The sequence below is a fragment of the Bombus huntii genome, chromosome 1 (assembly GCF_024542735.1).
Source record: "Bombus huntii isolate Logan2020A chromosome 1, iyBomHunt1.1, whole genome shotgun sequence".
NCBI classification, from domain to species: domain Eukaryota; kingdom Metazoa; phylum Arthropoda; class Insecta; order Hymenoptera; family Apidae; genus Bombus; species Bombus huntii.
Genome location: NC_066238.1, coordinates 3223453 through 3245779, shown reverse-complemented (window position 1 = coordinate 3245779; position 22327 = coordinate 3223453). Strand labels below are relative to the sequence as shown.

Sequence of the window (22327 nt, the reverse complement as noted above, 5' to 3'; positions counted from 1 at the left end):
TAATGACTTTAATTCTTCGTTAAACTTATATAAATTATTTTTGAATTTTAAATTACCAAGAATAAATTAATTGATATAAAACTCAATGATACATCAAAGTGTGAGTTTTAACTGCAAGGGAAATAAATATCTATATAAATGTCGGTAATTAATGATTGATGAACTAAATTCTTTTTTCTCTATTCCGTTGTTTAAAATTGGATTCTTAGAAAATCTACGTTAATTATACGACGATCTAATATTCGACTTCACAATTCAGACCCGATGCTATTTTGGTTTGTAACTGTTGAAATGTTTCCTGTTTCGTTTATTCCTCGTCTACCTACTATACTCGTACAAAATATATAGCAACATTCCAACGATGGAATTCCAAATATTCAACTATAATTGAAACGTCTGTGCTCTTTTACTTCAACAAAAGTTTGGATACTTTTATTGTAACTGGATCAAAGATCCAATCAAATATCTGGCGAACGAAAGTAAACTGAGAATTCAGCTCACAATATCCTCCGGTTGATCAGGTTTACAAACGCAAGCTGAGACATAGAAGGGACGCAGTTAACTAACTGGTACTCGATTGGGGAAATCGAGCTTCCTGCACCATACGCGAAGCCCACGATATTCGGTGGATTGGCTTTCCCGATAATAGGTACATAATATACCTGCTGGGTATTCCAGCGCGAATGCACCGAATTGATTTAAGCTTCCTCCGCGTTTTCCTTCCTTCTCATTTATCCCCCTCGGCCACCCTTTCGAATCTAGGCAACAGCGGTTTAGTTCGATCCCATAGCTGCAGGCGACTTTCTAGAGTCAATCGAAACTTTGGGGTTTTGTTCGACGTATACGCAGGTTTGCGTATTATCACGGTATCCAAAGATTGAAGATCCTATTCCTAACATTATACAAGATTTCAGCTACTACGACGGTAGGAGTAGATAGACGTAAGAAATATAATATTGTTGTGAGATCGAAACACCAATGTAGAATTATAGCAGACATTTTATGGATATAATAATAATATATCTGTAATGTAATATATAATATTAATAAAATGTAATGTATGTAGATATACTACTTAGTTATGTAAAACATTTTGGAACTTTAATAGCTGTCTAATGAGATTATCAGGATTATGTTGTTAAAGTCAGAGACAAATCTGAAGATATACGTAAAAGTTAGAAGACATAATATGTCTGTAATGTAATATATAATATTAATAAAATGTAATATAATATAATATAACGTTTGTAGATATACTACTTAGTTATGAAAAACATTTTGAAACTTTGATAGTTGTCTAATGGGATTATCAGGATTATGTTGTTAAAGTCAGAGACAAATCTGAAGATATACGTAAAAGTTAGAAGACATAATATGTCTATAATATAATATATAATATTAATAAAATGTAATGTATGTAGATATACTACTTAGTTATGAAAAATATTTTGAAACTTTATTAGCTGTCTAATAGGATTATCAGGATTATGTTGTTAAAGTCAGAGACAAATCTGAAGATATACGTAAAAGTTAGAAAACATTTATAGAGTATATACATTCGTAAAAGTCACAAAAGTATCCTCTACGACATGAATAATCATCTCTGTAGAGATATAATAATGACAATAGATCTTTGTAAAGTGGCAATAAATATTCTGTTACTTTTATGTACATTTTCAAATTTGTTCGTACACCAACGTGCCCGCGCACTATTTACCTAATGTCAAGGTAGTAAAAATGTTGTGCAGTCGTGATACTGTGTAAAATTAAAAGGTCTTATGAAAAATTATGTTTTGTGAAGATCAAATGTTCAACAAAACATGTCGTCTATTTTATAAAATTGATATGGTAAGCTCTCTTTTGAATAATAAAACGAGCAAATTAAAACAGAAAGCGTTCCTGCTATGTGCTTCAACAAGAATGTAATTTTCATAACTAGTAATTAGTAGCAAGTACATACAAATATTTCTAAGAGGACGTGGAAGCTGCTAATCAATCCCAAATCCAGAATGTCATCAAAGTTCCATAACTCCTGTATTTTATTATATAGGTCCCTTGCCTCTATTGTGTCACCATCTTGCTCTAACGACTCTAACATAGCGTCTTAGAGTCCCATGACTCCATTATCTCGTTATTTGAGTCCCATGACATTAATGTATCATGGCACGAACCCCTAATTTTAGAATACCAATATTCGAGTTTTAAGATTTTAATATGTCGTTACTTGGGTTTCATGATTCTGGTGTCTTATTAATTCGGCATGATAATTTCAAAATAATTCCATTCAGATTCCGAAATTTCATCCAAGTCATAAAGTCTTCGCGTTGACGCCAACAGAGTGATACCAACACGGTTCAAGTTCCAATAAAACTCAACGAATCTAAGTTTTACCTAGCGAGGTCTGACTCGGATGTTGTCACAACAATTTTAGAAGTTCGCGTTAACGTAATCGTGCTAATGTAGATTTTCGTATTATTCGTATGAGTCATTTCCCTACATTCTGTACCTGCTATGTGCATTTATGTATCCGTCTGTTTCATGGCTAATTATTTTAATTTATACTCGCGTGCACTCAAACATGCATGCATGTTTAAAGAACGCGTATTCCGTAATACGAGTAGTATACATCGCGTCGTCTATTATTATGCAGATTATGGTTTATTCTTGCGCGTTATATTTTACTTACCAAGAAATTTTATCAGTTCCTGTCATCACCTGCTCATTTATGTTTACACTTTTCTAGCGGCGTTTCAAAGTTTTCGATTATCCGAAAGTTGAAACAATTGACGGAGGAATGTTTGAAGTATTCTTAGCTTGGCGTCTCTAGGAAGTTTGATCTTTTCTCTCGCCAGGAAAAATAAAGAAAGTTTCTTAAGCCTTGACCCGTCATTGCACATACACCGTTCTTCTGTTTTGAAGAGCTACAGCAGAAAAAGCCTTCTGACGTAAAATTAATTAAAACTTCGTTAACGGTTGACGTATATCCTTCTGGGAGGTTTGCGTGGAAAATCCTCGTCGTCTACACGCGAATCCGGTTTGTCGAATGAAAAGGAACATTACTGATTTATGCCTTTTGATTCGTTACGGTTATGCTTTTCCGTGTTCCAGCAAAGAACGCTGATGATAATCTCGAAAGTCCTTGAGACGGTGACAGAAGCGAAACCTTTTCGCCATTCCGGCTTAACAACTCTAACTATCCGTTGGAACTGCGGTCGTTGTTAAATTAAACTCTTTGGTGCAACTTACGGAGGTTCTTGGCAAACCATTCAATTATTTCTCCTTAGTTCGCTTTCTCTGTATCAAGTTGCTATAAATTTGCGTTTATGGTATTTTTAAGACATTCGATGATATCCTATCATGTTTCGTTGTTTGTTATATTTATAGAAAACGTTAAAATTTCACGATCTCTTTACGGAACGTTCGTCACATATCAGCTCCGTATGATTATTTAATTTTGTAACACTTCGTAAGGACTCGTATCTTCGATCCAACGACGTATAACTCAACGCAATGAGCTGGAACGATGCCATTTTACCGCACAATTTCGCGTAGCACGAGAGAAATGGAAACGCGAGAGTTCGCACGATTATTTACTCGCCTAATAGCCGTCACCAAATAGGAATATTAAGAAGCGTGTGGTCGTGTACGTAATATCTAGACATTTCTCTTGCGCTGACCTGTACTTTGCCTTGATCGTCGTTGAATATTACATTATAATATTATTTTACGTTCTTTGAACATTATATTGTCATATTATTTTATCTTTTATGAATTTCTGATTAATTTCCTGATTAATTTCCTGATTAATTTCATTCCCATCGATAATCGTTTTTCATATTTAGTTGGCAGTTAAATCCTCGATTGTAAATTTAATAAACGATTTCAAGAGCAACAAACTTTCAGCTAAAACAGCTACTATGCAAGTTTGCGTACCAACATCAACTCTTCATCTAATGCAATAATAACTCGCTGATCTAGTAGCTCCACTTCGGTTGCGCTGCACCCCCAAAATCTCGTTACACATCATACAGAGCTCCCTTAAATTTCATTACAGTTTATGTACACAGTGCGTGTTTACATCGCGTATCTATCTTTCCGACAACTTCACGCGCGCAACTAGAAATCATTTCAGCGTATATTCTCACCGAGATTGATCTTTTATCCTTGTGGTAGGATGCATTGCGTTATTTGAGTTGAACGAATCTTAAACACAGCATAGAGCTCATTGGGAATGCTTCTACAAAATTATTTAACATAACTCTTTATAAAAGAAGCGATCGAATTTTACAAAATGGATACATATATGTGTATAATTTGAACAGATATTAGGAGAATATTTTTGAATAAATGGAAATTATTTTGGGGAATAATATAATGTATTTTAAGTGGAAAAGGAACGAAAGAAAACATTGTTTTGTTATATAAACCGAAAAATACAAGAGCTGTCCACAAGATCTATTTATCTTATTTCTGTCTCTTGTAGGATATAAAACATATTCGAGAAAGAAATGTACCAGTATAGAGAAATCATTGGATACAAAATAATGACAATACAGGTTATCTTGAATTTTTCTGATCAAACTACAGAAGCATAATCTATAAATAAAAATAAGAAAAAGGTAAATATTTACTTATAACTTTATAGTAAGATTTTATGCATGTATAATATCGTTTTTATTTTCACTTGTAAATTGTGCTCCTATAGTTTACGTAGGAAAACTGAAATCGCTGTAATCAAATTATGCACAGCTGTAACTAGTTGAATATAAATTAGATAGGGTAAAATATCAAGTATCAGCCAGTTTAAAGTATTAACGTCTGACAGATATCGGTTTAGCAACTCAATGCTTTTAATCAAAACGCATAATAAACGCTCATCGGTTCGAATAAATCTAGTCGGCCACGGTTCCGCTACAATCATCTCCGAAATTCCTCCTACGGTATACGTTCTTCACCGTGAAATCGACTTATCTCGGATATCTAACGACTATTCGGCATGTATTTCCGAGAATTTAGGCGAATATATAATCGACATATCGATGTAATGAAAATGGGGACCGGGCGTGCGTATAATTAATTAATACTCGATAGCTGGTACCTCGAAACCTCACGGTTAATTATCGCCGCCACCATAATTCCGGTGCTTAACCCTTGCGAGCTCCTAACATGGGATAAGATGGCCTTGGAGCGGGCCACTTCACCGCCATTACGATTGATCGATTCTGTTAATGGAGTATCAGACACCGGCAAGCATAATTCTGTTAATTGCGAGCACATCGGTTACGTGTGTTCATTTCGACGCGTCGACTTTACCGGGTACATTAATTAATCACGTTACAACCGTCTGGATAGCTTAGCCACCAACGGACTTTATCGTATTTAATGTGCGATGGAGGGCTCGCAAAATTTATGGGGTTTAATGTTTGATTAATTTCTCGGACGACGTTCGTTCCTTCGTTCGGTTCGTTCATTGGCAAGCAGCTCGTAAGATCGCTGCTGAATTTCACAAGCCTATTAATTAACGATCACCCTCGATTCCCAAAGCCTCTCTCACTCTCGGTTTTGCGTTAATCACGTTGATAAGCTGCTTTAGATCGTGTTGACTCTAATCCTGACGGTCGGATACGTTGTTACACATGGAAAGGATATAGTGCGGGACGAGAAAGTGGTAGCGATGTATAGTTTTTGGAAATGTATAGAAGGTGGTTAAGAGATGATGATATCGTGTTATGTTAATTATGGGCAGTATCGTTTCGTAGAAGATAATCAGAAAATTGGAAATTGCGTTTAATCCTACAAAGAGAATAGGACAAGCTTGTTATATAATTGCACGTTGCATTGGTAGATTTATACTACCTACTTGAAATTGAAATTGCTCTCAATAACTTTTCAATTGTTTCATTTATGCGACTTAACAATTAAAGCATTTATAAACGGCCATTAAGAGTTGTAAATCGTACACGTCTGATATTGATAGATTCGAGCTACTTAAAGCAGTACCGTCCGACGTCGCTATACTTGTACTACTTAGAACTTACATTTTACTGCTTGACCATACAATTACTTAAACTAGACGATTTGAAACTCAAACATACGATTTTATATTTGTTGATACATATATTTTCTAGCGAATTGACTTCAAGTATTTGCCTAGCATATACTTATCTATGTCTACTTATCTCGTGTCTAAGTTTGTACTTATCACATTGAGCAATGGGAAATATTCAATAGAATAGTACTAATACTCGCGCAAGATAAAATTCATTACTTCAGAACGATTAAAAATGTTTTCCATTTTGCTGAACTCCTAATTGTGCTCTTCGTTTTTACGAACACAATTTTGCGATAACAGTTTCTTTAAAATGCACGGTCGATTTTATGTAATCTCAGTCCATATGCAAAATCCGAGCGCAGTGAAATCAAATATTTAAGTTCGATTTTTTCATAAACACTGCCTCGCATCAAAAAATGTTATTCCATATTTTTCAATCTCAGTTTTCACGTAAATCCATCCGTTTCTGATCGCACCATCGGTTACGGGATAATCTCTACATTTTCTATTTTCTTTCTTCTAGCCCATGTTCCCAATGGATTTCGTGAAACGTAAAAATTCTTCGACTACAAAGAGAAAGCGACAAACGACCGGCAAAGCTTCATCGGCGAATAGACAGAAACGGAAATGGACGTGGTTACAGCGAGTGGGTGCACACGTGGGTATCACGAGCGTTCGTTACATCGTCAGGCGGCTCGTGACGACTTTTCCGTCGAGGCGTTAACGCACAGCACAACGTGTTACCTTCGTAAGTATAATACCGCTTATTCATGCCTCCTTGGCGTCGCTGAATCGGCGACGTTACGTGGCGTTGCGCGCGCGACCTCCGCACACGTACACGTGGCCGCGTGACGGTGAATGCGAAAACGCGCGAGCTGGTCCTTCTCTTCATTCATGTGTCCTCGAGTGTCGGGATCCTTATGTATACAGGCATGCTTTTCAGCGACGGATTTAATTTAGATTCGCGTCCAGGCCGGCACGACGCCGACGAGGAAAGGCAAGTGAAACGAAACGCGGGAAAAAGTAAATTAGGCTGCGGCCTAATGACGTGACAAACCATCGCCCTTTGAATATGTCCCGTCGCAGGTATTTCTTAATGAGTATCTCGTCTACTCACCTTTCGAATCCTCTCTTTTACTCCTGTCTCTTTCTCTCTCTCTCCTCGCGGTTACTTTTTTACATCTTCTTTCCAACTTTTCATAGCCCCGTGAAATCGTTTTATCGTCGACTCGGGTTCGTTCCGATCTCGACACCGAGAGCTTTTCGTTTTTGAGACATTTGGAATTGTTCTGAGACGACTTTTCTTCGTCGAGTATTTTTTGGAAGAGAACGACTAGGTTTATTGGGTGTAATGCGTTGGGTTTGATTATTTATTAACGAACAAATCTATTTTATGGCAATGAAAAGAAAACGTTACGTAGATTGTGGAATGCTAAATTATCGATTGTAAAGCGACTAAAGTTAAACTGACTTTATGCAGAAGTGAGTCGTAATAAGTAGAATGTTTGGAAAGAAATACACAAGAAGTATACGAAATAGAGTAAAACACGCGTTATTAATATTTAATACGCGAAACAAATCTCTATCTAGGTTGCATTTTTTAAATTGTGTTAACAAAGATACGATTAGTCTAATATAATATAAGAAATAATACAGTATAATCCCGTTTATATGAACTTCGTTTATTTGAGTGGAATTTTCGTCTTTGGTACTTATTTGAACGTAAATTCCTTTTATATGAACTGGAATTGTGTAAATTATCTCTCATCAAATTCATATAAACGGAGTTTTACCGTAATTGTAATGGGTGACATGGGTAACATGATTGATATACAGTGAGTGACTGTCCTTTTTTTACTACATCATCCCTGTTGGATCGGCAGATTAAAAAATATCTTTGGTCTTAATGGGTCGCAATTTCAATATCCTTTCTCAACGATAATTTCTCCAAAGTAATTTTTTAATAATTTGTTTAATATATCTCGTTGGATAATAAAATAAGTGTATATTTCTTAGGTTTCCTATAATTTTCATTTTGTCTTATCTTTTTCCTTCTTTTTCTTTTTTTGACACATGATAGTTTGTACTGAGAGTTGTTTCCAACCTGGTACGAAATTTATTTTCCTTTCCCATTCAAATGTTGTATTTAATGGTCCGTGCTTGATATAACCAGACGTCACGAGAATGAGGAAAGCCATACTAAACGAAAGTTAATTGGTTTCACTTAATTAAGAAAATATTATCAAATTAATATTTTCGAGTTCCTACTCTTTTTTTCAACTGACGCGTCACCTCGAGTGCTAGCGGTTAAATTGAAAATTGTGTCGTGGAAATTGCATAGATCTCGAAAGATATCGCTCTAATTGAAAAATCAGTTCAATTGGCCTTTGTGGAGTCGCTTGTGTCCGGTATCGAGCGACAGAAAACAACATCGATGAAAGAAAATAAAAAAGTGGAAAAATGGAAAAGTAGTATCACTTCGCTGCTAACAAAGAGAACTATGGTAAATTACGCCATTCACCCCGTGCACACAGGATTTTCATTTCCTCTCGGGTAACTAGTCTCTCGTCGTCATCTCCATCGATGAAACTTTATATTAAGCGATCATATCGATAAAAGTAATTATAAATAAAGCTTGTTACAGAAATAACTTCGGCACGGTTTACTCGTTGTCGAATTAATAACTTGTCAATCCAATAAATTGAGGGAGAAAAAGAGAGCCACAGGGCGATAGAAGAGCGAGGGGAGGATGATGTTAAGCGTTTATTAAATCAATTCGGGGCCAGAAAACGCGGAACACCGGGGCGCAGGATCGCATTACGAAGAAAATATATTTTCCTCCGCAGCGTCACTGCGCCAACCTATCAGGGTCGCGAGGCGGTGCAAGGTGGTAATTGCCAATTAACTGTAATTAATTCATTGAGCCAAGTGGCAGTGATCAAGCCAACCATATCTCCGTTCCCGGGAACTGGTCCTAACGATCCAGGATCGGTTTCCGGCCAATCGAATGCCGAGGAAACACGATTTGACAAATTTAAAGCGGCCCGTTTATCAATTTACATATTTCAGCGACCATTTAAGACGGCGTTCTCATCGATCCAATTTCGGACGCCTGCACGAGACGTTGTAAACTTTATTTTCCACCTTAATCGCTTTGATGCGATTCAGGTCGTGGTTCGTTTATTATTTCTATTACAATAGACGATCTTCTTGGTAAAATTTGGCGATAGATTCGACAAGCTTTCTAAAAAAAGAGACCTGTAAATTTATGGCAAATAGAAAGTATTCGAAAATTCGTAGACATCTTTTATAGAATTGCGTTATGTGTGTTATACAGAAAATTTTGGACTTTTATTGGTACTGTAATGGGACTCGACTGTTACGATTAATCGTTCGATCGTGTAAAATTGTTTCGTTATTGACTATTTTTATTAGTTATTTTATGTACGCTTTGGTCTGGTTCCAAATAAAATACAGCAGGTTATGCCTTGAAGATCGTCTCTGTTTTATATTCGCTCGAATTTTCAGCTTATATATCGAATACAGCTTATAATGCAACAACAACTTTTGTTTCCCGTAGGGGTGAATGTTCGGCGAAAGCGTGGGCGCGAATAACAAGTGCCTGGAATAAAAGATCGCGTAGGTTCGGGTTTTCTATTCCAGATGAATTGTGTAGGCGAAGTCAGTGAATTGGAGGAATAAACGTGATTTTATACACACTGAACGATAAATGGGAATAATTTTTGGAATGTCCCGTAATTAAAGCAGCTGACTGCTCTTTGATTTTCCGTGCAATAATTTCTTGCTTTTTTTCTTCTACGTTCTCAATGAAACTATTTAAGTTCACCAAGAGTTGTATAACATGTGCAACGTATAAACGAACGAATATTTCACGTCGATATTCAATTTCCTGTGTTAACTCGAAGAAGAATAACCAAAAATTTCAAATTCTCTCTCTACTTGTTCCGCGTTAAAATTTTCTCGAAATTTTCTTTTGTCGATCGATCAATCATGTCGCCGCCATTGTTCACCGGCAGAGAAATAGTCGCCCCGTTTCGGCGATCGTGGACTATATTTAACGAGCCGGAGATCGGAAGCACGCGAATAAGAAGACGCTGGGCGCGAACGATTCAAAGTATCGTTAGAGAAGTGGAAGATCGAAGTGGCAGCATTTTCTTGCCAGTTTTTGCTGCTCACAATGGGACACGCCAGGAAATAGGATCTACGTGTCTCGTAACCCAGTTTCGCGGATCATTTTGCTTTTGCACGAAAAGTCGATTGTCTCTCTTTCACGGCGTTCGTCTCTCGATACTTCTGTTGTTTTTCCCCCTTTTGAACCCCAGAACGGAAGAATCGTCCCAGTCGTTCAATCGAGACGATTAACGATTACAATGCGATCAGTCGACCGACGTATTTATCGCAACACAGTTTCGTTTTCGATACGAGGCGAGAATATAATTCTTCCTCATCCCCGAGGAAAGTGGTTATTCATTCGAAGTTTCCATTTGACACCCCGTTTCTAATTGGTCCGGAGAATACCTGGCTGTGAGTTCCGGAAGGACCTTTGTCTGGTTGGCGCAGAGGCAGAAAAGAAAGACACGGAAAATGGAATGCGCGGATACATCTCGCCTCCGTCTATTTTTCTCGCTTTTCTTTCGCGTTTCCTCGCCCCCTTTTTCTCTCTTTTCATTCCCACCGACCTTTCTCTCTGCGCCGTTTCCTCTGTCCTTCTTCGTCGTTTCTTTCATCGTCCACGTCCTTTCTTTTCTCGTTTGAAACTAAAGCTGGCGGGACAGGCGCTTGAAAATCGCAAATTGCACTCGGTGCCCCGATCCTTCAGAATTGAAAGCAAATATTTTGAAAAAAATCGTCGCGCCTCAGGGCTGTTAAACGCCATCGGAACGTTCTTCCCTGTTTTCACCAATTTTTTACTCTATCCTTACCTGTTTTTCTTTCATTCCTCTTCCCTTTCCCGGCCATGGCACCTTCCTTAACGAGATAACTGCACCAGCAAGTGACGTTCGCCGTTCAGCGAAATCGTCCCTTTTTGAGCACCGCTCGCTTTTCCAGGGTTCACCTGGTAATATTTTAATACCAGAGTTGACGAAAGAGGAAGTTTCATGGAAATGAGCGTGAGTAATTCTGACTAAGAAATAAGAGACGACGCTGGATCTCTCGCCTTTTAAAGTTAATTTGTTGACCTTTTCTAAAATGTATCTCACGTAAGCTATTGAGTTTTTATGAAACGGATTTTCGTTAAAGTAGCGTGATAACGATAACGTGATTGTAAAGGTAATTTCTTTAATTAAATACGATCGACGACATAATTATAGTAGCTTTACAAATATAATAGAAATCAATAGAATAACTCTCAAATGTTGATAAAATGTTGATAAAACGAAAGTAACGACAAGATTTCTTTTACTCTACTTTTCTGTGATTTGTTTCGGTTGCACGTGTAGTAATCTGTTCGTGTCTTCTTGAGTTCAACGAGAATCGATTTTTATTTTCGGAGCTACTTTGTTTTCGCGCGTTTCTTACTGTTTACCGACGCTCGAAAGCTCGAAGCACATATCACTGTCACTTATTGTTAAAAATTCATAAGATCTTTTTGCTCACCCTCTGAGACCAGAGAATTTATGATCTACACACTTTTCTTGCATATATGTTGATATGGGACAAGGGAAAAAGCTCGTTTGCATATAATCCATTATATGAGTACGAGTACGTGAAATTTTATTTTGACGTCTCGCTAATGTTTACACGATGTTCATACGATTTGTATGATTCTGAGAAAACCATATTATTTTTTTTATTTTAAGCAAACGTATACTACACGAGAAATATGCGATCAATGGCAAACAAAATAATACTATTTTTATAAAAAATTTCTATACAATACAGTTAATCGTTTGACGTTCAAACATCTTCATAAATGATCCTATAGAATGTGATATACGAGTTCGAGGAATAATAATGATCATTTATCAAATCAAACATCACGTTCCACCAAAATAATCTTGTACTGTTTTAAACAGAATTTATCATATTCTAAGAAGATATCATGTTCGGCTGGAAGCTTGCATTCCATCATAAGCTTCGTTAATACAAATTGGTTAATTCAAATCTTCAATCTTTCGCGATCTACTTACTAGACAGGACGATATTTAAAACATAAACATGATTATGCATTATAGTAATCTATATAACACGCATACGGTTCTATACTCTGTATGAATATTTATATCTCACTATCGTACTTACGATATCTCAAGAATTAAGAAAGAACATTTTTTTAATGAAATTCAAATACTAAGAATTACCAGACAAAGTACTATACTATATTCCTAGAATTACTATGCAAATTTTGTTAGTCGTTATCCCTTTTCGAATTCTTAAATTACTCTGTTTTTATTACTTCTACTACTTTATATTCCGCCACTTTTTAATCTTCCTACTATCATTATTCGCGAATCATAAGAAAATACAGAAAACCACGAACTAGCAGAATTCGTCTCAAGCCAATGTTTGATCGTCTTCGACCACGACCATCGCACCTCGTATCTTAGCCGAAATAAAGTTTCACGTTGCACAGGTGGAAACACGGTTGTCAGGCAGCCGTGGCGTGGCCACGTTCTTCGCTTTTAGTAGGACGTCCATCCTGTCGCGCGGTTTCCAGAATTTTTCTGGTTGGCCGTGAATCGGTTTTAACCCCCTCCCCCTCCACCCTCCTTCTCTCACGACGATCGAGCGAGCCGAATGCAGAGGACCACACACGTACGTATGTACGTAAGTAGGTATCTCTGCTATGAAGAGCGACCGGGTCGAGTTGGCCAGGATGGCAGCCATGTAAATAGGCCAGCGGCATAATTTATACCCGTCATGCCTAGGAACGGGAGAGCTGGCGCGGGTCTGCTGGGATCCAAACTGTCGGCCGAAAAGCTGCAGAACACGCACGGCTTGTCGGATCACGACTAACACGCTCTCCGTACTTTTTATTCGGTCCCCACGCTATCCACTCTTGCCCTGCCCCTCTCTGTTCTCTCCTCTCTCCTGACAAGAATTCATCCGCGCCTCTTCTCCGTGTCTCTGCGTTTTACCGCCAGCTACTCGAGCATGGTTTTTTTATCGCAACGTTTCCCCATTCACCATGCCACCGCCGCTGTCGATGATACCGAAGAGAATATTTTTTCTCCCGGAGAAACATATCGGGCTCTGCTCGAGAGCACTCGTCCTTGTACTATGGTTTTTGCTTCGCTCCCTTTTTCTTTGTGTCACTGTATGAACGGTTCCCAACGGTTGAAGAGTCCCTTCTTGTTCCTGCTGGATCTACGAGCCAGAGGTTCTGAATCGTCGACCCAAGCATCGTCTCTATTCACTTACGGTATCAACTGAATCATCGATTCTCCCCGATGTTTTTTCCTGTCGCGAAAAGAACCCCGCTGAAGGAGGCAGGGGGTGCGCCCGCTAACGAGGGGTAATTAGAATCGACGACAAAACCGTGGCACGCAGTTAGAACAGTTTGTAATGGAGATTAATCGATCTTGGGGGCGACCGCCGCGCTATGATTCCCGCGAAGGCACCCTCTGCTCGTTCGAGGTGCTCCATATTCGGCCGAAATTATCCTCGCCCTACGGTGCCGTCGCGAGGTGGTGGCAGAACACCGGGGACATCGCGAAGGGGAAACTGGAAATTCAGTAAGGGTGTCGGGGGAAAAAAGAGAGCAACGCGTCGAACAACGACGTAGCGCGCTAAGTAAAGCGTACCAAAAAAAGCGCGAGTCAAAGCGAAGCAAAGCGAAGATGATGCGGCGGGAGAGGGTGGCCGGATGGGATGGGTGGGTATAGGCCACCGATAGAGTTCGGTGGAGAGAGGACACGAGGGGCTGAAAGGAGGATTGGGGGAAGAGGGTAGGAGAATAAGGTGTATCAGGGCGAGGCAACAAACGGGCCTGGCGCGGAGAGCTGGTGAAAGAGAGGGCGCCTGCGGGTAGTTCGAGGGGGTTGTAGAGAGCTATGACGTCACTAGGAGCGTCATACCGCCACCCCTTCCACCCTCGATCAATGACGCGACCTTGCCGCCCTTCTGCACCCTCCTCCGCCCTCCGCGACCCACGATTCTCCACGTTACCCCTTCGGGCTGAACTAACCCGTCCCAGTACTCAAAGGGGCGGCGGCTGTTTCTGCAACCTGGCAACCCTGTCTATATTTAGCATCCATTCCATTCCCCACCAGGGATCTCCTCTTCGCGTTTCTCTTTCCCTCTTTCTCCCTCCTGCCTGCGAATCTACTATTCCCCGCGTAGAATTCTCGACTCTTCGTATCTTCCCTTTCTCCGTTGCACTCGATCAACCCGCTTCTGCGTCCTTGTCACCCTCGTGCCGTATTCTCTCCGTTATTCCCGCGGCTTCTGCTGCGTCACAGTCTCTCTTCCACTCCGTCGCTCTTCGTTATTCTCCAGTTTCGCGCTCTCTTGCTCTCGTACCATCTCCGTTCGTTTTACGTAGCCTGAGCAGCGTGTTTCCCTCTGACGAGGCAACGATATAAACAAGCGGCCTGCGCCGGCGTCGACCACGGGAGGCGGCGGCTCGAACGACGCCCGATCAACAGACACAACTAAAGAGAGGCCCGGGTTGCTCGTCTCCCGCATCCTCTTCCTCGTTCTAGGCCTCCACGGGATCGCTGCTTGCCGATAGAAACTCGTTGCATGAGATCGTTTCACGAGGTCACGCGTGACTCCCTGTTCAGACGCTGACAACCAAATCTTTTGTAGAATTACTTTTCCTTTCTAGCGAGGTACGTACTTGTTGCAAAGTTGTATCTGAGAACGAAGAAGAAGAAGAAGAAGATCCGTTTGTAACTGGACAGTTGGGCGCAGAGAAAGAATTTTGTTTATGGTGCTGTTGCGGGATATGCCGTAGATTTTACGACGTGGCTCTATTGAGATGTAGATAAGAGAAAGAACGATTCATCTTGAACGGCCAGACTATCGATAAACCAGCGCGATAATTCTAGATGATCGTGTCAGCTCGATAGGCGGATCTTCTAAATTTGCTGCGTAACGTTCTTGCCCTTTCCATTCAATTCCGTATACGTCCATCGAGTTCGATCTTCGTCTTTTCGCGATCGTCTAGGTTTATCTAGAGCTACTCTCTTGGTCCGCGATTTGATAAATATTTTATTCTATATATGTATTGGATGATAAATATTTTGTAACTTCAGTGTTCTTGTCATTCGATAGAATTGGAAAGAAACGTTATATATTTTAAAGCAACAAGATTGAAAGATAAAATAGAAATAGACTAGAGAACAAGAATATAAATTCCTAAAATAGAGTGCGAGGGAGAATCCTTCATATGGAACAGAGTAGAAATAATAATATTTGACCCAATAAAATACCTGGAAACGGAAGACCATATTTTGAAAGGAAATAGGATTATTGTTATTTAGTATAACTAAAGGACTATGGCACAAAAGAACTCTCTTATTATATCTTATTCACAGAAGCAAGCATCGTTATCATCCATAGCATCTTACAATTCCTTTCCTTCGGACCTCTCATTACTTCCATACGATACCAACGATCCTAAATCCAACATAATTTGAACATCAACCACTGTAATTGTTTACGCATTCATGGGAAATTTATACGTGCAGAAATGCACAGAATGCACAAACACGTTTAAATATCCGAATTTCTCGTAATATCTAACGGATGAAACAATTCGCTGTTTGAATTCTATTTACTTAATTATATTCGCGAAAGTATGAAGTTGTATAAAGATCTTTGGTCAAACGATTATCTGAATACTCTGACTAAACTACGGCGTTTATGAACTTCTAGCAAACTGAGATAGACGCAAGGATGCACAGAATCCACCGAACATACAAAACTATACGAGACATCCAAGGTACAGTACTCGTTCGAAAATTTGACACACGAAAAACCTTTTTCCTTATCTAATTTCATTTCTTTTATTGTACCGAGTTAAATAATAAATTCGCTCGTCCTTCGCTAACGTATACATTTCGAAGAATATTATGGAAATTCTTTGAGGACTGCAAGAGTACATTTGTTTGTATTTTTTGATGACAGATATATATTAAAGAAAAACAGTAAAATAGACAAGTTACTCCTTGATTGCGTAAATCTTATACAATAGTAATAGGACTCGACGTTCTAAGCAAACACCCATAAACTTGTTTCTCAACTTAATATTTACAAAAATATAAATTCTCATAAGTATACGCGATCTAACCGCAACACAATCGTTTCTACAAACCGTGAAATATAAGGTGAGAATGATCGGGTCATTCCAGCCGGCGCCTACCTCAAACCACTCTTGCTACATACCAGAGCGATAAACTCGTTCCTCCGCAGCCCCACTTCCGAATTCCAACGCGCTAGGTGCCCGTAAAAATTCGACCGATTTAAATTCAAGCCCCGGCAGCTCGGCTGGCTTGGCCGTCGCGTTTTCACCAGGTAGACGAGTCGGGATCGATACGCGTTCTCCCGCTTCCGTAGGAAGTTCGTTTAAATTATCATGATTAATGTTTATCGACAAGCTCATCATAGTTGGTGTATATAATACATCTGGAGCGGCGCGTCTCGTCCTGTGATTGGCCCGCATCGATCGCGGTGCCGCTTCGTCGTTAGCATGTGAATGAGGCAGAAGCGAGTCGTTCGAATTCAGCTGCGCTCGCCATGGATAGCGGCGGAGAACACGAGCGGGAGGGAAAGGAAAGGATAGCGGGATCCATCGATCACCTGCCATTTGGCTGAAATAATTCGAATGCAAATGCGCCGCGGAACAGACGACACAGCGGGGAAGAACCTTTACGAGCACGAGTCTCGCGATGGTCATCTCTCGTTCCAGGTAAATCCAGGTCCGATAGGTGAAATTAGTACGCCGCACGTGGCCGCGGTCTCGCGTGATCTCGATTTCGAACGTTCTTTCGAGAAATTTTCCTTTTATCTCCGTCTCATCGTTATTTCGTATCTGATCTACGTGTCACGTGTTCTACTATCTGATGTTTCGGTTTCGGTGGTAAAAGAAAAGCGAGAGAGAAAGTGTGTGTGTGTGTGTGTGTGTGTGAGAGAGAGAGAGAGAAAGAGCAGCGGCATCTTGTGTTTGTGTTCTAACGCTCCTTCTGCCAGACTTTGACGCAAATAGCTCTTCAGCGACGCTCGGTACACAGCAGGTTGGTTGCCTTTGACTGTATCGGTCGTATTAGTCTGCATTAGCTAAATTAACGTGGTACGTTCGTGGAATTGAGTATGATGGGAGATGATCGAGAGATGAGGGCTGCTGTTTACTTTGCCTTGATCACGGTGCTTGTGTACAGATTTTAGGTAATTAATGATTTACAGACGGACTGTACATGCTCCTTCGTTGATTGTTACTGCGTTTACAGTTACGATTCTTTACGATTCTTTTGTTATCTTTATTGAGATATGTATAATTTTATGTGCTAGAGTAGATTAGCTGCGTAGTAGTGATACATGTATGTGAATATCAGTGTGTGAAAGTATCTGTGCGCGCGGCGTCTCGAAAACAAAGGAATGTAAACGGTTCAGTCGGTTAACAGTCGGGTATGGAAGAAAGTGCTGAGACGCGTGCACGTGTGTATCGATGAATATCTTTGAAATCGTTTAACAAATAATTATATAATTATTCTAATGTAAATTCTAAGTGTAAATTTAGTGTTCCTATACCATTATTTCGGCTATTAAGGTCCAAAATTCTCAACAATCTTTGTTCTTTTAGACGTGATCTAGATTCAGCAAATTCATCCCCGATGCTCTGTATATGATGGACATTAAAAACGAATAGAACCGTCTGACGATAAAATAGCAGACGTGTGTTATTCTTTAGACATTATTCAAGACAGACGTCGAGTATTTAATGAGGAGAGATGAAAGCAAAACGTCTTGAACGTTTTACGGAGAATGTTTCTTTGCGAAGAAATGAGAGGCTGGAAACGATGGGAGCTTGCGGAATTTGATTATTTTTAGAAGAAAGCCTGGTAACGACACCGCGTATCGACGTTTCCCCTTTAAAAATAATTACCGAGTCGAGTTAAAGGGTGAAGCGTAACACTTACACCGCGTCGTAGAAATATTTATATACTTGCCCTTGTTTCTTCGCGTCTACCATTCTGTTTACGTATTCCGCCTCAAGATACAATTTTTAAAGTCTCGTTCTACTCTTTTTCGCTGAATACCGCTTTGTACGTTGCCTGAATCGCAACAGATCCAACTTTAAAGGAACATCCTGTTATTTAATACAAGAGAGACCTTTCTAGCCTCGAGATAGTAAAAAAAAAGGGAGGAGGGAGAAAGAAAGAAGCTCTGAAAGCTGAAAACTACATCGAACAAACGTCGTTCGTTAAAAAAGTAACGCCTACTATTCCGAAAAGAGCATTGGACGTAAATATTTCCCCTTGGAAGGCCTTTCCTTTTTTTTTATCGCGTAACTAAACAGCAATTTGCCTCAATTTTCGTACTTAGTCTAATGGAGAATATTTCTTTATCGCCCGGTAAAACGGTTTTTACTTTGTACTTACCGTAAAAGCAGATTTTCTACCACTTTATTATTCATTATATGTTAATTTGTCCGGTATACCCCGTTGTTCCGCTTGGTCGTTACTTTTTATAACGTTATATACTTTCAACGCCACGTTCGTAGGCAACTTTCTATTCACGTTTTGCTCATCGAAATTTCGCATGGCGCGCGGTTTATGCGATATCCGATGATGGTAGAATGTATCTATCTTTACGTACAAAAGGGCAGAAGTGCGCGAGGATTTCTCACAATTCTCTCCATAAATCATTGTGCGCGTTTCCGCACTGCGCTGGGACAATTTGCAATAACCGAATATTTAGCTGCTTCATAAACCGTGGCCAATCGCGTAAAAAATAAATTCCTATCGGGGGAAAATCTTTATTCTCCAAACTGTCCAATTTTTCAGATTATATTCACAACTTTCAATCAATTTTTTCTTTTCTACGTTTTGTCCCGTTTTCAATTATTTTTATATTCTCGTGTTTGTAATTTTGTTCGTAATAAAGGAGACAATTTCGCCTACAGATTGAAATATAAATTACCAATTAATGATTCACTTACCTGTGACGCAATTGGGTAGGGGTCGGATCGAATCACATAGCAGGTTACATTTAAATAAACGATCCTGTATTGTGACAAATTTGATTGGTATACAACGGTTTACAAGGGAATCGATCGTATCATGCCACGGAATGGTACGGGAGATGACGAAGGATACTCGAATCGAAGGTACAAGCGTAATTCTTATGCAGCGATCGGTGAAAGCGCAAACTGGAAGACGCTATTTTATTTCTTATTTCTCTTTATTTTTCCCTCATAATTTTGCTTGTTCGTTCTCATGTTTCGTTTTGAAATTCGTTCGACTTTCGTCGCGTGATCTCCTTCCACATTTTTTTCTACGTAATTGCTCTTTTTTCGAACGAGTTTCGAGTTTCGCTTTTATTCTCTCCGGCCTCTTTGCGCGCTTCCTTCTTTTACAGCTGGTAACGCATCGTCTGATCGGATACTGGGATATTCTACTGGATTTTCATAAATACTATTCACCAAATGTTCGTTTTCATCGCTTTCGATCAACGATATCGAACATTTTTATGCATCCAACTAATTCAAAAAATCCATTATATGTTTATTACTCGAAAAAATTACGAAAAGTTACGCAAATTTTCTTATTTATTCTACGCGAATATGGAAGCATTTACAGTCATTCAATGTAAGATGTTATAAGAATTATTTCAAATATAAAAAGATAAACAGAGAAGGAAGGATGAATAAAGAAATAGAGATCTTGTCTGATCACGCGTTGACCTATTCTACTGAATCTCCGCAAATACTTCCAAAATAACTCTGCTTTTGCCAGTTTCGGCTGTTCTCGTCAAACATAACATTGAAAAAACGTCAGTGTCTATGAAATTTTTTTGGAAAGACTATCCTCTTCCATGTTATATTTACAAGATTAGAAATTCCTTCGTACGATGGAAAAATCACGTTGCTGATCTTTTCGGAGGAGAACAATATTTACAACCATCCGTCGTAGAATATCCTGAAAATTTTTCAAGCTTTATCTTCTTCTTCTTCTTCATTTCGATAATTTTACGTAGAAAAAAAAGGAAAAGCGTAAAAGGTGAACAGGAAGAACAGGTGAAAACAGGTGAGTTGTTTCGTAACGACGCCGGGACGGTATACGGGGACTGTTACATTGTTCATTTTTATTTTCGTTCCGCTTCGTATCGGTGAGTTTGTCGAGGGATAGAAAAAGTGACGACGAACATCAACATGAAAACGTTAACGACCACAACGACGGAGGAAACAAAAATACCGTCGCTTTTATATCTGAATTTGGCGCCATGCTACTATCAAGAATAAGTTACTCCGGCGATTCGGATTCATTCCATTTCCAACGTCCATTTAAATATCTGACTTCCCTCGAATCGTTCGTAACTTTATCCTTTTTGTAAAGACGTATATAACGCCTGTCCTGCAAATTGTACATTGATCAAATGGATCACGCTGGGTAAAGTCGTGAGAACGTGCGGCCTTCGATCAAGATGACTCGAGTTTCTCTTCCGCACCGTTCTGATGCTCCGATAAATGCATCACCGTGTTCATCGTGTGTTACCATCGTTACGTTAACGGCTTAATACCCGATATACGCATTATCTATCGTTATTTAAACCGCTGATAGATAACAATTAGTCGTAATAAGAAAATCTGGCGATATGATAGGTAGATCGATCTCGTCGCTGCCACGTATAAAACTTGCTCGACTGTCGGCTCGATTCTCGTTTCTCTTTCCTTTTTTTTTTTTTTTTAATGGATCTATGGGGAATCGTGAAATAGAAAAAATTCGTGATGGAAGAAACGAAGAGTCACCAAGGTTCACGAACAATTGACGAGTATTCTTTTTTTCTTTCGTTCTTCGATAATCGTCGGTTTATGGCAGTTTGTTTCGGTAAATAAATGTGAACCGAAGTTTCTCGGCGGGATAGTTAGAGTGCGTTCCAGAAAAATAGTTTTATACGTCGCAACATGCAATTTTGCTCCGCGACCTCTCTCCCTTTGTTCAGTTCAGTGCTACGATGATACTCGAGTAACAATCGACGCTTGTTTGACACAGTTTGATTCTGATTTTTAATTTTGATTTAGATCGATCAAAACGGTTTAAAAACGCTCCAGGCGGCCTGCACTTTACATTTCAACGCGGACAGAGCTCGAGCTTTTGATTTTTACTTTATACTACTGACGTATTATTTTCTCGCTAGTCGCAATATTTTGAACGTCTTGAGAAGTATTTTTCGAGGAAGCAGTGTTCTTTGATTTTGTTAATCTTCGAAAAGAGGAATATCCATAATTTTAAAAGGGTATCTATATCACCTTTAAAAAAATATGTACATGCGCGTTTTTGCTTTTTCGCTCTTGATACACCTTTAGAATCGTGGAATTTATCGTATTAATATAAAAGAGTATCAACGAAACAGAACTCTCGAACACAGTGTTTTATATAGCAAATTGCTTGAAAATTTCCAATTACAAAAACTGTTTATTCGATTTGAAAGAAGCACGCGTGTTTCAAACAGAAAATTCATTTTCGATGAATATTTCCTAGAAATAATATCCAAACGATTCAAACATTTTCACTAATAGAGCATCCTTCTTTTTACGTATTCTGTTCTCCTCTCGTGTTCTGTTTTTGACCAACGATATATGTATATATTTCAAGTTTGTTTTATACCTTGCGTCAGAGGTCTTCCTCTACCCCAGCCTCTTCTTTCGTAACAGCGTAGCACTGGACGTTATCGTTATCGGGAGAGATATCGTCTTTTGGCACGAAAAACCTTGGCCGTAAACGTCGTTCTTCGAGCCAGATCACGGCGATCCGACAACGCAAGGAAACCTGTTCGTTTTGCGGCGTGAAAACGGGGCCTGAAAACGGCAGCGTGTGTAAAAAGTCTGTGTCCATCGACAAAAGGAAAATTGTCCTTCGTCCTCTCTCGGCTCGGATCGGCGCGAACTGGCAGTGATAGGTACTTAATAATGCGTTTACACGATTATCGTTTAATCCTATGTTCTTCACATACGCTTTCATCACGCATTCTCTGACACATTTTCTCCTACGCTTTCATCTCACATCTCTCGATAAACGTCTATACGTATGTATATTTATATTTATATTTGTATATATATATATATTTATATTTATATATATATTATTT

At 39.2% G+C, this 22327-nt stretch overlaps 1 long non-coding RNA gene across 1 annotated transcript in view; it reads left to right on the top strand.

Annotated features, from left to right (window-relative positions):
• Positions 1-21201, top strand: part of LOC126872542 (uncharacterized) — a 147123-nt gene extending 125922 nt beyond the window's left edge. The window contains exon 4 of the long non-coding RNA XR_007692009.1: positions 6576-21201. This is a non-coding gene — a long non-coding RNA (uncharacterized LOC126872542). The remainder of the gene's footprint in view (positions 1-6575) is intronic.
• Positions 21202-22327: the final 1126 nt, after the last annotated feature.